Raw genomic sequence first — 17,831 nt, forward strand, 5'->3', positions numbered from 1 at the left:
ATACAATGAAGTACACTCGCTATGGTTTAGTCTAAAAATCATAACTTTGGACCCCATCATGCACTATTCCTCAGTAAAAAGAGTGATGTCAAATGATATGAATTACATTGGAGTAATTTAAGTTTCCCTCAGGCCTACTCTAAATACATTTCAATAAATGCCTCACCTGGTTGAGGTTTTGATATTCAATTTTTCCATCAACAGACTCGTTTCCAATCCCAGAATCATTTGCAGAAAGAAGACTATCCGTAGGAACCTCTGGGTTTGGTTGGAGAAAAGTGTACTTATTGTTCCCAGAATCCAGGGCTACAGCGACCTCGTAGGAGTAAGGCAGCGGCAGAGTCCCGTGCTGGTAGTTAGTTGTGAACCGTGGGTCAATGTGTGAGTAAAGAGCTGGAGTTAAAGACTCAAACATCTTGGGTTGCTTTAGCTTTCTGCATTTCAAGACCACAACAAGGATCAGCGTTAAAATAAATAAAAATGAAATGAATGCCAATGCTAAAATTAGATAAATCTTTAAATCTGGTTGGACGACTGGGTCAAGAGGAGGGTTGCTCAGTTCAGGAAGTGCCTCCTGCATGCTTTCTGCAAACACTATGTTTAGAGAAACTGTGGCTGTCAGTAGTGGCTGTCCGTTGTCCTGGACTACGACAACCACTTTCTGCTTAACAAGATCTTTCTCCAGGAAGACTCTTTGTGTTCTTATTTCTCCAGTGTGAAGACCAATTGTAAACAGTGAGGGGTCGGGGGATACCAGCAGATGAAAGGAGAGCCATGCGTTGTGTCCAGAATCAGCATCCACAGCCACAACTTTTGTGATCAGGTAACCCGGATCAGAGGAAGGAGGGGCCATTTCAAACAACACAGAACCATCAGGTTCGAGTGCAGGGTAGAGGATTTCCGGAGGGTTATCATTCTGATCCACAATAAATACCCTCACAGTGACACTAGTACTGAGAGGAGGAGACCCAGAGTCCTGGGCCTTCACCTGGAAGTGAAACTCCCTGAGCTGCTCATAGTCATAAGAGCGCTGGGCGTAGATCACACCGGTCTGGGCGTTAATGGAGATGTAGGAAGACAGTGGTGTATTCTCCTGGCCATTATCTCTAATATAATAAGTGATATGGGCATTTTGATCCAAGTCCAGATCAGAAGCCTTTAGATGGTAAAGGGAAGCACCTGGGGCATTGTTCTCTGGCACATAGATTTGGTAGGAAGACTTCTCAAACACAGGAGGGCAGTCATTTACGTCAGATATTTGTAATCGGAGTGTTCTGCTCGTGGTTAGAGGAGGAGATCCCCTGTCCGTGACAGTAACTGTGATATTATATTCCGGGACAGTGTCCCTGTCCAAGGCACTATCAGTCACAAGTTTGTAATATTTTGCAGATGATGATATTAATTTAAAAGGTACACTTTCTTCAATATGACATACAACTTTTCCGTTGTCTCCAGAATCTCGGTCATGAACAACAATGAGCGCTACCACAGTACCCGGGGAGGAGTCCTCAGGAAGGGAACTGGAGACAGATCTAAAAGTTACCTCGGGGGCATTGTCGTTCTCATCAGTAACTTCTATAAGTACCCGAGACTGTGCCACATGCCCCCCTCCATCCCTGGCTTCTACGACCATTTTGTATGAATTCATCTTTTCACAATCCAGGGCTCTCCTAACAAAAATTTCTCCGGTATCTGCATTCAAATCAAATGTATTGGGGAAATTAGCGGACATGCCAGTGAAAGAGTAAGAGATTTTTGCATTTGACCCTTCATCCTGGTCTGTGGCCTTCACCAGAAGCACCAGTGAGTTAATTGCTGCCCCTTCACTAACCCTCGCACTGTAAACCTCGTGACTGAACACAGGGAAATTGTCATTGGCATCAAGGACATTAATCTTAATGTCCACGGTGCTTGATCTGATTGGATCTCCCCCGTCATAAGCCGTTAACACCATGTGAAGGTGACCTTCTTTTTCACGGTCTAAGACAGCTTCCAGAACCAATTCGGCATATTTAAAGCCATCTCTGCTCACTCTTTCTTCCAAAACAAAATTAGGATTATTGCTCAGTTTATAGCCCTGCAGGGCATTGATGCCAATATCAGGATCTTGGGCATAGTCAAGGGCAAACCGGGTCCCTGGCGAAGACGTCTCAACAATTTCTAGACTAATTGACGTCTTTGAAAAACTCGGGGGGTTGTCATTAATGTCCCGAATAAAGACGTCTATGTGAAAAAAATTAAGTGGGTTTTCCACAACAGCCTCGAAGGTGAGGGAGCAGTTCGGTGATTCCCCGCACATCTCCTCTCGGTCGATCCTTTCAATAACGTACAGGTTCCCATTTTCCGGGTTTATTGATAAATACTGCTTCTCGGCATCGGAGGCAATATGCAGGTTCCTGTCTTGCAAACGCCCGATATTTAAACCCAAATCTTTCGCCATGTTCCCAACAACGGAGCCCCGCTTCAGTTCCTCTGAGATTGAATATTGTATCTGTGCACAGACCGCCTCACAGACCCACAGAAACAACAAAGACGCCAGTACTTGCCGCCTGCCTCGGGGTCCTCCTCTTCCCGTCCAAGCCATAGTCGGCGCTGCCTGCGTGTGCGCTTCGATTGACGATCGCAGAGACCTTCACAAGTATTCCAATAAAAAAGAAGACTATCAAAATCGCAGAAGAGAATCCAGAAATTAATCTGTATCCAGGAATGAACCGGAGCCTCCGCTTCTTCAATGTGCCAACTCTCGCTGCCTAGGCGTCTTGTGTGAAGAGTTCGTTTCAGCACTTCTGGGTCCTGCTTCTCTCCACACTGACTGCGCACTCCGAGAGCAGGAGACTCCACGCCTGCTGTCACCCAGTATATGACAACAGCGGCCCTCAGTGGGCCAGAGGGTGACTGCAGCCAGGCTGCACGAAACTCTCAGAACCACCGAAAACTTCCAAACCATTATTAAAATGAATTACAAATGAAAAACGTGTCTGCTTCATATCAACTCAATGAATGAATGGAACGAAACAGAGCGCAAGCGCAAGCCCTTGTTTGTGTGCCTCCACATCATATGTAACTGAAATTAATCAAAGGAGACAGAGAATAATACTATATCTGTGATTAACATTTCTTTCCAGGCCCCGAGGAGGCAAGCGACCAAAACACACCAGAAAACGAAACACATGCTGGGGGTGACAAATACAAACGTGATAAAAAGTCCAACTGTGGCATCTAAGCCAGAAAGAAGCAGGTAGGATGACTGCATCAGTCAATTAGACATATCTTGTGAAATTAAACACATGTAATCATGTAAAACGTCATATTGTGTAGCTAGCTGTCTCCTGATCTTTTTCTTAAAAATGATAAAGCTTCGGGGGCTATAAGGGGGTGTTTTAATAGAAAGGCAATGAATATCTGTGATATATGGAAGACTTTGGGGCCCATCATTACATTATGTGTGTGTGTGTGGGGCGGGGGTGGGGGGAGCATATTTTTTTTACAAAAATTTGGGGTTATAGCTGATTTTCCCCCATATACCTCTATCTGCCATTTCATCAATCCTATGAATCCATGTAGCCACATGGTGTTGCTGTATAAACATTCAACCTTACTTGAAAGGAATTACAACATTGTGTGATGGGGAGGGGGATGCGAGTTCGGTCAGTGGTACAGACAGTGGGCTTTGTTCGGGAGATAGAGGTTGATATTGCAGTGTGTTAGCAGTTTCTTCTGCAAACATCTTCCTAATAACAGAAAGGCCTAAATGATAATCCATTACATCAATAAATATCTATGAAGTGATATTTAGCTGTATTTCAAAGAACACATTTCCTTTTGGAGTCCTCCTATATAGAAAATATCGAACTTCCACTAAAAATGTTACCCAGACGAATGGATGCACACTTTAGCTGTCACAGCAAACGAATTAATATGTTGGCCGAAAACACATACACATACAAATATTTGTATGTGTAACATATTTGCGCAATATTTTAACACATTGGCAAGTAAATAAGGCTGAGCTTACATCACGGGCAGGAATCACCAAAGCCATTTTGAAGAGTGATGTTATCTTTCACACTTTAATATTTGAACACCAGCTTCCAAGTTTCTGTGTTTGTCACTGCTAAACCTGAGCTACTGAAAGTACTGTAGAACGGAAGACCATTAATGAGAACCATTTCAGAGTAATGTGATTATGAAGTAGCTAATTTAAAATGGTTTGTTTTCTGTTAAGCATGCATTAGTTAGCAAAGAACACAAACTAATGAAAATATATTCATTATTCACAGCTGGCACTGTAGAGCGGTCAATGTGACCGATTTTTTAAATAAGTATAAAAAGAATGTAGAATAAGTAAACTTACTTCCATAAACAGCTTGTCCTCTTTGCCTATACTCAAAAAATCATCAATGAGGAGTGGTGGTCCTCGACCCTCAAGATTCTGATTTGCAGAAAGAGTATTTGAATCCTTTGAACTTTGGAAATGGCACTGTTTTTTCTCAGAATCTGTTGTTAAACACACATCACGAGAATAGGTCTGCAGAAAAGCTTTGACTCCATCAATGCCCACAAACTGAGAAGCAGGAAGAGCACTAAAGTTAACCCCGGATGTCTCACAGAGCTGAGATTCCCTCCAGTGATGAATCCTGATTGCCAAAAGAAGAATGATCAGGAAAAGAAACAGGAATGAAACAACAGCAACAGCGATCACCAGATACAATGTGAGATTGGATTCCAAATCTGTGGATGTCGAAGGGTTACTTAGATCGTGAAGAATTTCTGGTAGACTGTCTGCCAAAACTATGGTGACTGTAACTGAGGAAGAGAGAGGGGTCTGCCCATTGTCCTTGACTAAGACCACCAGGAATTGTTTTATTGCATCTTTTTCCATAACAGGGCGAGCTGTCATGATTTCGCCAGTATGAAGACCTACAGTAAACAGCCCCTGATCAGTGGACCTCAGCAGCTGGTAGGAGAGCCAAGCATTCTGGCCAGAATCTGCATCGACAGCGACTACCTTTGTAATCAGATAACCTGGTTCAGATGAACGAGGTGCCATCTCCACACCAGAGGACTCATCCATGGGTGTTGAAGGGTATAATATTTCAGGGGTGTTGTCATTCTGATCTTGTATAAAGAATGTCACAGTGACATTACTCATGAGAGATGGAGAACCACCATCTTGTGCCTTCACTTGAATTTGAAATTCTTTAAATTCTTCAAAGTCAAAGGATCGAAGTGCATATATAACACCAGATTCAGTATTAATTGATATATAGGATGACAATGGTGTTTTCTCTATGGGTCCCTCAATAATAGAATAACTGATTTTGGCATTCTTGTCCCAGTCCATATCTGTTGCTCTGATTGAAAAAATGGAAGTGCCAAGAGGTATATTTTCCATTATGTAGGCACTGTATGACGTTTGCTGAAATGTTGGTGGATTATCATTTTCATCTGTAATCTGCAGGTTTATGGTTTTGGTTATAGACAACGGGGGAATTCCATTGTCCGTGGCTGTAATAGTTATGTTGAATTGTGGGACCTGTTCCCTGTCCAGAATATTATCAGTTACCAAACTGTAGTAACTTCCAACTGATTTATGCAACTGAAAGGGGAGGTATGGCTGCAGAAAGCAAGTAACTTTTCCATGCTCTCCCGAATCTTTGTCGTACACTTCCAGAATTGCAATGACTGTACCCTGCGGGCTGTTTTCTGGAACCTGCTTGAGCACAGAAGACATTAGGATCTCTGGGCTATTATCATTCACATTAATGACCTCTATCAAAACTTTGCAGCGTGATGATAAAATCCCATCACTTCCTCGAACTTCAAACTCGTAAAATGCGTTCTTTTCAAAGTCCAGAGTTTCAATCAACGATATCTCTCCAGTATGAGCATCTAGTTTGAATTTTTGTACAATATTTTCTTTCATTTTTTTAAAAGAATATGTTACTTCGGAATTCGATCCTTTATCCAAATCAATAGCTCTGACGCTGCCCACAACAGTCCCCTTAGGTACATTTTCCAACACACTGAACTTATAGACAGACTGCTGAAAAACGGGTGCGTTGTCATTCACATCCTGCACATTGATCTGTATCCGCATGGTGCCTGATCTGACCGGATCCCCTCCGTCCGTGGCTGTGAGGATCAAGCTGTGAACTTCCTGCTCCTCTCTGTCTAGTGGTTTCTCCAGGACCAGCTCTGCATACTTTGTGCCATCTGTACTGCTTTTTATGTCCAGTGTGAAGTGTTTATTTTCACTGAGTCGATAGTTCTGCAGAGAGTACACGCCCACATCTGCATCGTGCGCCTCGGGCAGCACAAATCGGGTGCCGGGGACAGTGTTTTCAAGGATTTGTAATGTTATTTGATCATCAGTAAACGAGGGGGAATTGTCATTAATATCCTGAATCTCCACTTCCACTGCATACACTTTCATAATGTTCTTTGAAATAATCTCTACATTTAAGAGACATCTAACGTCGTTCCCGCAAATATTTTCTCTGTCAATCCTTTCATTAACGAATAAAGATCCACTGTTTAAATTAAGGGCAAAATACGGCATCGTACCTCGGTCATGGATCCGAGCTCCTCCCTCTGATAACTCCTTTGTATCCATTCCCAGATCCAGAGCCACATTCCCAACAAAAGCGCCTTTCCTCATCTCCTCGGGAATGGAATAACGCAGCTGCCCGGAAGCGGCTCCACAGACTGTCAGCAGAGCCACAATAAGTAGCAGAGGAGCCCCTGAGTAACAGCGCCTCGATGCCCGAGCCCCGGAGTAACAGAGCCTCGATCTCTGAGCCTCGGAGTAACAGCGCCTCAAGGACCGAGCCCAGGAGTCACAGTGCCTCGAAGCCTGAGCCCCTGAGTCACAGCGCCTCGTTGCCTGAGCCCCGGAGTAACAGCTCCTCGATGCCTGAGCCCCGGAGTAACAGCGCCTCGGTTCCTGAGCACCGGCAGAACGGATTCCCGTCGGCTGAGATCCAGAGATGCGTCGCCTCGGCGTCGGTGCCATTCCAGACACAGAATCACCCCAGATTACCAGTACAATGCGCGGCTTCTTTTGAGGTGCAGGGAACGCTCGTTTGCGGACTCCACCGAAGCAGATGCTTGGACTCACTGAAATCTTCGGAGGTTTTCCCGTCTATTAAACTGCTGCCCTAGTCCCGTCTCTGCTGCACTACACACCACGTGGTCCGATGTGTCTTTCCGTTCTTCTTTCCCTGGTTGAACAGCGGCGCTCGGTGTCCTAGCAAGTAACTGCACACGCTGCAAGCACTGCTGGTGAAAAGTGTTAGATGCTACTTTTGTTTTCACTTTGGCCGAAGTTTGTAGACTAACAGCCAGAAACAAGAGACACCCATACCTCATTCTGACGGACTAACATGGCGTTAGAATTCCCAGGTGGGTGGGAACTTCGAGGGCGGTGCTGTGTATGCAGCTACAGAAATAAAGCGCCCATCGAAGTTTTCAAGGCACATTTTAGCCTCCAGCTGCAGATGTGTGTTGCATTAACGGCTCTTCGAGCAGCTCATGCATTGGTTTTTCAGGGCTATATGAATCATGTTACTATGTATTACAAACATATATAGCAATAGCATTTAGAACCACAAATGCTCATATTTTAAAGAAAAAACACATATAAGCGTCATCAAATGAACATCTTTATACACTGGTCTAATTAATCGGATACCTCAAATCAGCTGTGTGAGGGTTATGGAACACAGACTTCTGCCGCCCTAGAGGACTTCATTCACGAGCGGATCCATCAGGGATACCAAGGAGAGAAGCGCACGTCAGCTAATGACGTGTGTTTTTTTACTCAAAAAAGGCACAATCTAACGGTGTTAACTCTTTTGAGACTTAACAATATCAACTGCACTGTTAGCTCGTTGCCTGTTCCTTTAATCGAGGACCATCGCTGGATATGAACCTGGGTCAGAGCAGAGACTTTGAACTGAACCCGACACTCTCGCGATATTTCCCTCAGTATCACCTCAAAGCCATTCACACGGGTGGACACTGAACTATCTCGGTAATGATACAAGCGTTCTGTTGTGCTATGGCGCAGCCCATCTCCAGGGTGTCTGCGAGGAATGGAAAGGAAGGTTAGGCGTTGACAGAGCGATCTCTATCTCTGCGGCCAGAACTGCACGGGACAGCAAAGCACTGGCATTAGCAGGGCACCTCTTCTATCTTCCAGGGGTAATAGCATCAACTCATGGTTGGTGACAAGCTGATAATATGAAGCCTTCACTACCCCAAGGTGGCCTCTAGGCGCTGAGCTGGGAGCAGGCAGGAGGATGGGGTAAAGATGTGCACACCAGAGAGTGGCAGGAAGCAGGAATACACCGAAAGCAGAAAAGCCTGCCTGTCCCTCTCTCAAAGGCTCAAAAACGAATATCTGCTTTTACTCCAGTGCTTGCAGAATTGCCAGGATATACCATGGAACAGAAGCTGTGAAAGAGTTATAAAATATAGGCAGAGTTGCTCCACCTCTGAGTAGAGCAGAACATTCATGGTCACACAGCTGACATTAGTAGACCGTGCTTTGCTCGTCCCGGCAAAATCCCCAAATAACCGAAGACAACTCCGATACCACGTCTTTCAGCACATTAGTGGACGTGTAATGTGTGGAAAGGACCGCACAGGAGTGCAATGCACGAGAGCATGCCAGGCTGGAACAAGACTGTTGACTTGGGTTCACGTACGATTCAACAGCTACTCCAGCAAGAGGCTGGCTGAACTTGCACCACGTCTCTGCAGGGCTTTATGTGAGCGTAGACACCCCAAGTACAGGAGATTAAGAAGGGATATTTGTTAGTGAGTGGAAACTCTGCCATCCAAGTTACTCTAATAAACCCACCAGTGAACAAAGGGTGTAAATTAACGAGTGGTGCCAATAAAGAGTCCAGCAGAAAACAGTGGTCTAGGCAGAGGATGCTGACAAGGGCATATAGATGTGGTATTCTTGAACAGTATGCGGTTAGAGAGAAAAAATAAAGCTAGTAATGGAACTTGTCCATCGTTCATTAGGACTGACACAAAGATGTAGCGAAAGGGGGAAAGTGAAGCAAACAAAAGGAGATGATGGACGGAGCACTTAAACTTTTCAGACATTCACCCCCAGTCACATATCTGGGTTAAATCCAGTTTCAGACACTCACCCCCAGTCACAGATCTGGGTTGAATCCATCATCGTTCTTTAGCTCACTTTGCCACCTCAGTTAAGATCCAGCTATATGCATATCAGTCTTGACTCTGTTCCGCATGGGAATTGTCTAGCAAAAACTGCCAAGCCAGTTCTTCCCTGGACGGGAAACAAACATCCTGGGACCGGTTTTGGGTTAATACCCCTCATCAACCAGACTAGCTTGAATCCAGTGACAAAGACAGCAGGGAACATGTCCTGCCAACTTAGGGCGAATAAAGCAAACAGAAGGAGATGATGGATGGAGCGCTGAAACTTTTCAGACACTCACACCCAATCACAGATCTGGGTTGAATCCATCATCGTTTCTTAGCTCACTTCACCACCTCAGTTCAGACCCAGCTATATGCTAATCAGTCTTGACCCTGTGCCTCATGGGAACGTGTCCATCATTCATTGGGATTGATACCAATATGTAGAGCCCAGTGATAACAGTTCAAGTTGAAGATGTCAACAGGAATACCAGCAGCGGATACATTAGAATTTGGTGGGATAAAAAAAGCCATAAGCTTTTTCTTGGGTGACGCCTCACCTAAGTCAGTGAGCCTAGCCTCCTGCTGCTCAGATGCCCAGAACAACATTTGTAGAGCACATCAAGGCTTCACAACACTCTTCAACACCTACTTGATATCACTTGCCAGCATAGTCTGCACTGATAGAACCAGTGTTATCTTCTGCTGACGACACACAGCTGACATTCTACCTCTCCTACAAAAAGGCAATGACCCAGATCTAGGTTTTCTTGGGTGATGCCTCACCCAAGTCAGTCCGATACAAAAGGCGATGATGCACTGAGCATTTGAGCAAATCAAACACTCACCTCCAGTCAACTGATCTGGGTTTAATCCATCACCATTCTTTAGCTCACTCAGCCACCCCAGTTCAGACATGTCCATATGCAAATCAGTCTGACCCTGTGCCTCATGGGAACAGTCCAGCCCGAACAGCCAAGCCATGTCTTCCCTGGACCGGAAACAAGCATCCTGGGACCGGTTTCGGATTCATAATCCTCATCAGCCAGGCTATCTTGAATCCAGTGGCCAAGTGAGCAAGGGACTCACGTCTGAGCATACCCTGCCAACTTACGGTGAACAAAGCAATACAAAAGGGGATGATGGATGGAGCGTTTGAGCAAATCAAACACTCACCCCCAGTCAACTGATCTGGGTTTAATCCATCACCATTCTTTAGCTCACTCAGCCACCCAGTTCAGACATGGCCATATGCAAATCAGTCTGACCCTGTGCCTTCATTTTGAATCCGAAACCGGTCGCAGGATGCCTGTTTCTGGTCCAGGGAAGACATGGCTTGGCAGTTCGGGCTGGACTGTTCCCATGAGGCACGGGGTCAGACGGATTTGCATATGGCCATGTCAGAACTGGGGTGGCTGAGTGAGCTAAAGAATGGTGATGGATTAAACCCAGATCAGTTGACTGGGGGTGAGTGTTTGATTGGCTCAAATGCTCCGCCTATCATCCCCTTTTGTATCGCTTTGTTCGCCCCAAGTCAGTCAGCCTAGCCTCCTGCTGCTCAGATGCCCAGAACTACATTTGTAGACCACATCAAGGCAGCACAACACTCTTCAACACCTACTTGATATCACTTGCCAGCATAGTCTGCACTGAGAGAATCAGTGTTATCTTCTGCTGATGACACACAGCTGACACTCTACCACTCCAACAAAAAGCCAAAAACCAAGACCTAGTTTGTCACCTGCGTGACCAAAGTTGCAACTTTATGAAAACCAACTGTCTCCACCTGAACACCGACAAGTTGTGATCTTCTGCAGTTCCTACTCACCAAGGATCTCCACCTGGTGGCAAGAAGAACTTGTTCACACCTCCATCATCCATGCCAAGAACCTCAGCATAGACATCCACATAAACTCACAATTTCCTTCCAAGTTGATTCAGTCTCCGGCTCTTGCTGCCAGACCCTGAAGATACTGAGGATTTTTAATGGCTCCCCAACAGCCCCCGCAGATGCTCCAACCAAGCCCTCATCATCAGCAAACTGGACTGTAGAAACACCCTCTAAGCTGGAATCAACTCGCAACTGACTAGGCGAGTCCAGACCCACCAGAACTCAGCAGCTGGGATAACACTGAATTTAACATGCCATGCACACATCACCCTGCATCCAGGGAGCTCTACTGGCTTCCAAGTCACAAGTGAGCTCAGTTCAAACTCATCTCACACACCTTCAAAACACTACACAACACAGGACTAGCTTACCTCTGCAAACATATCAGATTCCACAAAACAACCATGCTCCTCAGCTTATCCTGACTCCTACTCACACACATCCCACACATTCGCAGACCCAATGGTTGAACCTTCTTCTACATCACCCCTAAAGTCTGGAATGACCAACCCTTGCACATCAGACCCTCTGTTTTAATTCTTGAATTCCACAAGAAGCTGAAGGAGATGTGGCTATTTGACTTCAAACTTGCCATTCTTTACGAGGACCACGCTGCTCCTGCTTCAGCATCTGAATACCTTCACAGGTGAGAAAATACTTATAAATAGATGTAAAATAACATAACCTATTGTAGATGGAGAGGGGCTGTGTAGGATGTGAAACGTTCTTCCCTTTCTTAAGGACCACATTTCCATACAAGGTGATAAGAAGGCAGACAAAGGACACATGACACATGACAAAAATAACATTTATTGCAAACAATGAGCATCTACAAAATATAACTATTCAGATGTATTTCTAGGCTATGAAGAAGAATATGGTTTTCAAGGACTAACTTCAGGCAGCGCAAAGTTTATTTAATTTGCTTGAATCAGTGACAGCAACAAACTACGCATTGCACGGCCTCATACAATGATGTTTGAACAATCTAGGAACATAAGACATGATATTTAGCTGCCATTTTTAAATGAGAAACACACAGATCTTTCTAAAATCTCCAAGAAAATGGCAGCAGTGTACTGAACAGAGCTTCTTTGGTTGAGAAGAACAGTAAAGGAGTCTAAGCAAGAAGACTTTGGAAAGCAGAGAAAATGTTTCTATAGTACGTATGGTTCTATGTTCTTCAAAAACACTATCAGGACAATAACAATCTTTATCTTGAAAGATGCCAACAGTACAAGCACAACTCCAGGGGAAGACCGTGAAGCTTACTATTATGGGATCCCAAAGATAGTGGTATTGTTGTGAGATTGGGAGGTACATTTTGAGGCAGCACACATTGCGAATTAGAAAGAAGGACTAGCCAGCATGTGTTTACAAGCTGCACATAATGGAGGAGATGAACACATTTGAAGATGATGCTTTATAGATAGAAAGATAACAAAATATACTATGGGAAATGCCCACAAAGAGACTTAAGACATTGCAACATTGAAATTAGTGTGTCTGCAAGAACTACTTCTAGTAAATAATATTGTGGTCTGAATTCAAAAGTTCAGAAGGTGTAAGCAGCCATCACAACAACAATACATACATGCAAGAATGAGGTGCTCAATAAAGCAGAAAAAGAAATGCAGTAACTTTCAGTTTATCTAAATTAGTGAACTAAAGAGGACGGCTGAGTCAAGACACTCAGAGCACAAACAGGCACTTCGGCTACCTCAGGTTCCACTTTTCCACAGTTTGATTCAACAGTGAGCTTTGCACGCTACTGCATAAAATAGATTGCTTTTATAATAACTAAGAACATTTACAAACCATTTTTTTACATTTACAATAGTGATTAGAAATTATCACAATAAAATATCTGCTTTTATGCACAACAACAGACACCTCAACTTTTCTTTAAACACGTACTGTGTTATAATATGAACATAATTTCTTAATGATTGCATAGGAGGGGAGAATTTGGTTTCCTGTAACTCAGGCAGTCCTTTCTTTTCAGTGCTTCCTGTTCATTCCCTAGTGTAAGGTAACATGTTATGTATGTGCTTGGGAAGGTGAAGAGCAAAAGAACACAGAATGAGGTGTGCACACCTTCAAGCCAGCAAATGACTTACTGCTGCTGTTCATGGCTTAAATAGCACCTACTTGTTTCTAGACTCAGTTTGAATTGTTTAATAAATAGGGCAAGTACCTGTCCAGTAATAGCTCTCGGCAAGGGATCGTCTTCTACAAATGGAAGAAGCGGATCAGGTAGCTCACCTTGCTCCTTATCGGGTGTCTTGTATAACTAGAACCATATCTACTATTACCAAGGACCATTTAATCCCACTCATTGTCTTGTATGTTTCCTGTGACTGGCAGCATACATGCAGATATTGCTACTCACTTAGTTAATCAATGTTATACAAATATGCAGAAATTGTTTGGTTTTTGACTAATCGGAAATCTTCCAAGAAAGGATAAATAACATTTTTCATTAACCCGTTTACTGCGCCCACGATTTTGCGGAAGTGCGGCACTTCCGCAAAACGGGCAGGGCCGCGTCGGCCATTGGCTGACGGCAGCACTGGGGAGGTAGTGGCCAACCGCAGCCTGGAAGGGGTTAATAGATGCACACGTGTTACTCTATATATTCTGCCGCCCCTCATCAGGAAAACAATTGATTTGATTTCGTTTTTATGAAGCACCAAATGATTGCACAGTGGCATCTTGGCGTTGCCTATGACCGGACGGTAACAGAGGAGAGTCACAGAATTTCAAGATAGCTAGTTCAGATCCAGAGTGAAAAGCCAGGTCTTTAAAGCCTTCCTGAACTTAAGCAAGGAGGTAGCACTTCTCAGCTCCCAGGGCCGATGGTTCCAGTATAAAGTTGTGCAGCGTATCAAGCTCCTGCCTTACCAGGTTGCTGTCCTGTTAGTGGTTATAGTCAACTCTCTTGCTGAGCTGGAAAGAAGGATCCTGCCTGGAAGATACCACTTAAACCGACCTCTGAGGTGCACAGGGCACTGGCCCTTCAGAGCCATATAAGCTGTACAAAGGCCCTTCAAAGTTATGGGTTTTCTCACTACCAGCCAGTTCAGACTGTTGGCGGGTTAGGAGGCCAAACCATATCTGGGAGACCTTGTAAGAAGACTGACTGCAGCATTTGGCACAATTTGCATTTTTTAGAACTATTTTGTGGCAGATTTAAATATAGCCCATTGCAACTGTCTATTCTCGATTGCACTAAAGCAATAACTACCGTCTTCAGCATGTTGAACGGCAAGAATTGCACAATTTTTCTTGGGCATGCGAAGGCAGAAAAAGAGGTAGAGATACGTTTATTTACTTGCTCCTTGTAGGTTAATCAGTATTTAATCAGGACTCTCAGATTTTTCACATTCTGCACTGGTTTTGGCAGGATATCCAGTTCCTCCTGCCACCAATTTGGGGACCAAAAGCGGGGATTATTTCCAAAGAGGATGACCTATGTCTCAGTTGAGTTCAGTTTTAGTCCATATAAAGACCCACTGCACTCATGCAGTTTTTAAAGATCCTACTCATGTCTGCGTTTTTGTCCGATAATGACGCACTAATTTGAGTATTGTCAGCGTAAGACACCAACAAGAGCCCAAATGACTGGATTAGTGCCGCCAAGGGGGTCACAAAAATTTAACAGAGGTGGGCTCACGGATGAGCCCCGAGGTACCCTGCTAAGGAGTGAAAAAGGTTAGGTGGTGAAGCCTTTAAAGGCGATTGATTGAATGTGGTCTGTCAGAAACTAGTTCTGCAGTTTTAGTGTTACACCCTGGATCCCGAGGTTATGTAGGCGGTTAAACAAAAGATTGTGATACAATATCAAAGGCCACAAACAGATCAAGGAGGAAGAGGGCGGCATTGCCTTCCCCATCCACTGTGGCCCTCATCTCTTCAGTTGCAACCAAATGAGCATATTCAGTGCTATAGACCCTTGCTCATTGCACCATCAGGATTTAAGCAAACCGGGCCGAAGACGGCTGTAATGCCAGAAACCGGTCCCCGGGAGCTTGTTTCCTTCCCAGTGTAAGAATTGGCTTCTGTAGTTTGGTTTGTCCTGTTCCCATCATGCACTGGGACAGGAACAGACTAATTTGCATACAGTCAGGTTCTGAAACTGGGATGGTGCAGTGAGCTAAAAAACGGTGTGGGATCTAGCCCTGCTCTTTTGACTGGGTGAGAGCTTTCTGCTTAATTCAGAGACTCTGTCCCTCACCACCCCTTTTTGTAAATATTTTTGTCCACCCTAAGCGTGGAAGGGTATTCTCAGATGTGAGACCCTTGCTCATTGCACCATCAGGATTCAAGCAAACCGGGCCGAAGACGGCTGTAATGCCAGAAACCGGTCCCCGGGAGCTTGTTTCCTTCCCAGTGTAAGAATTGGCTTCTGTAGTTTGGTTTGTCCTGTTCCCATCATGCACTGGGACAGGAACAGACTAATTTGCATACAGTCAGGTTCTGAAACTGGGATGGTGCAGTGAGCTAAAAAACGGTGTTGGATCTAGCCCTGCTCTTTTGACTGGGTGAGAGCTTTCTGCTTAATTCAGAGACTCTGTCCCTCACCACCCCTTTTTGTAAATATTTTTGTCCACCCTAAGCGTGGAAGGGTATTCTCAGATGTGAGACCCTTGCTCATTGCACCATCAGGATTCAAGCAAACCGGGCCGAAGACGGCTGTAATGCCAGAAACCGGTCCCCGGGAGCTTGTTTCCTTCCCAGTGTAAGAATTGGCTTCTGTAGTTTGGTTTGTCCTGTTCCCATCATGCACTGGGACAGGAACAGACTAATTTGCATACAGTCAGGTTCTGAAACTGGGTTGGTGCAGTGAGCTAAAAAACGGTGTTGGATCTAGCCCTGCTCTTTTGACTGGGTGAGAGCTTTCTGCTTAATTCAGAGACTCTGTCCCTCACCACCCCTTTTTGTAAATATTTTTGTCCACCCTAAGCGTGGAAGGGTATTCTCAGATGTGAGACCCTTGCTCATTGCACCATCAGGATTCAAGCAAACCGGGCCGAAGACGGCTGTAATGCCAGAAACCGGTCCCCGGGAGCTTGTTTCCTTCCCAGTGTAAGAATTGGCTTCTGTAGTTTGGTTTGTCCTGTTCCCATCATGCACTGGGACAGGAACAGACTAATTTGCATACAGTCAGGTTCTGAAACTGGGATGGTGCAGTGAGCTAAAAAACGGTGTTGGATCTAGCCCTGCTCTTTTGACTGGGTGAGAGCTTTCTGCTTAATTCAGAGACTCTGTCCCTCACCACCCCTTTTTGTAAATATTTTTGTCCACCCTAAGCGTGGAAGGGTATTCTCAGATGTGAGACCCTTGCTCATTGCACCATCAGGATTCAAGCAAACCGGGCCGAAGACGGCTGTAATGCCAGAAACCGGTCCCCGGGAGCTTGTTTCCTTCCCAGTGTAAGAATTGGCTTCTGTAGTTTGGTTTGTCCTGTTCCCATCATGCACTGGGACAGGAACAGACTAATTTGCATACAGTCAGGTTCTGAAACTGGGATGGTGCAGTGAGCTAAAAAACGGTGTTGGATCTAGCCCTGCTCTTTTGACTGGGTGAGAGCTTTCTGCTTAATTTAGAGACTCTGTCCCTCACCACCCCTTTTTGTAAATATTTTTGTCCACCCTAAGCGTGGAAGGGTATTCTCAGATGTGAGACCCTTGCTCATTGCACCATCAGGATTCAAGCAAACCGGGCCGAAGACGGCTGTAATGCCAGAAACCGGTCCCCGGGAGCTTGTTTCCTTCCCAGTGTAAGAATTGGCTTCTGTAGTTTGGTTTGTCCTGTTCCCATCATGCACTGGGACAGGAACAGACTAATTTGCATACAGTCAGGTTCTGAAACTGGGATGGTGCAGTGAGCTAAAAAACGGTGTTGGATCTAGCCCTGCTCTTTTGACTGGGTGAGAGCTTTCTGCTTAATTCAGAGACTCTGTCCCTCACCACCCCTTTTTGTAAATATTTTTGTCCACCCTAAGCGTGGAAGGGTATTCTCAGATGTGAGACCCTTGCTCATTGCACCATCAGGATTCAAGCAAACCGGGCCGAAGACGGCTGTAATGCCAGAAACCGGTCCCCGGGAGCTTGTTTCCTTCCCAGTGTAAGAATTGGCTTCTGTAGTTTGGTTTGTCCTGTTCCCATCATGCACTGGGACAGGAACAGACTAATTTGCATACAGTCAGGTTCTGAAACTGGGATGGTGCAGTGAGCTAAAAAACGGTGTTGGATCTAGCCCTGCTCTTTTGACTGGGTGAGAGCTTTCTGCTTAATTCAGAGACTCTGTCCCTCACCACCCCTTTTTGTAAATATTTTTGTCCACCCTAAGCGTGGAAGGGTATTCTCAGATGTGAGACCCTTGCTCATTGCACCATCAGGATTCAAGCAAACCGGGCCGAAGACGGCTGTAATGCCAGAAACCGGTCCCCGGGAGCTTGTTTCCTTCCCAGTGTAAGAATTGGCTTCTGTAGTTTGGTTTGTCCTGTTCCCATCATGCACTGGGACAGGAACAGACTAATTTGCATACAGTCAGGTTCTGAAACTGGGATGGTGCAGTGAGCTAAAAAACGGTGTTGGATCTAGCCCTGCTCTTTTGACTGGGTGAGAGCTTTCTGCTTAATTCAGAGACTCTGTCCCTCACCACCCCTTTTTGTAAATATTTTTGTCCACCCTAAGCGTGGAAGGGTATTCTCAGATGTGAGACCCTTGCTCATTGCACCATCAGGATTCAA

The 17,831-nt window shown here is 45.0% G+C and overlaps 2 pseudogenes; both read right to left on the bottom strand.

The window, feature by feature from the left end:
• Positions 1-139: 139 nt before the first annotated feature.
• Positions 140-2,646, bottom strand: LOC147702716 (protocadherin gamma-B5 pseudogene; annotated as a pseudogene).
• Positions 2,647-4,297: 1,651 nt separating this feature from the next.
• Positions 4,298-6,661, bottom strand: LOC147702717 (protocadherin gamma-A12 pseudogene; annotated as a pseudogene).
• Positions 6,662-17,831: the final 11,170 nt, after the last annotated feature.

Source organism: Lissotriton vulgaris, chromosome 7 (genome assembly GCF_964263255.1).
Source record: "Lissotriton vulgaris chromosome 7, aLisVul1.2, whole genome shotgun sequence".
Lineage (NCBI taxonomy): Eukaryota > Metazoa > Chordata > Amphibia > Caudata > Salamandridae > Lissotriton > Lissotriton vulgaris.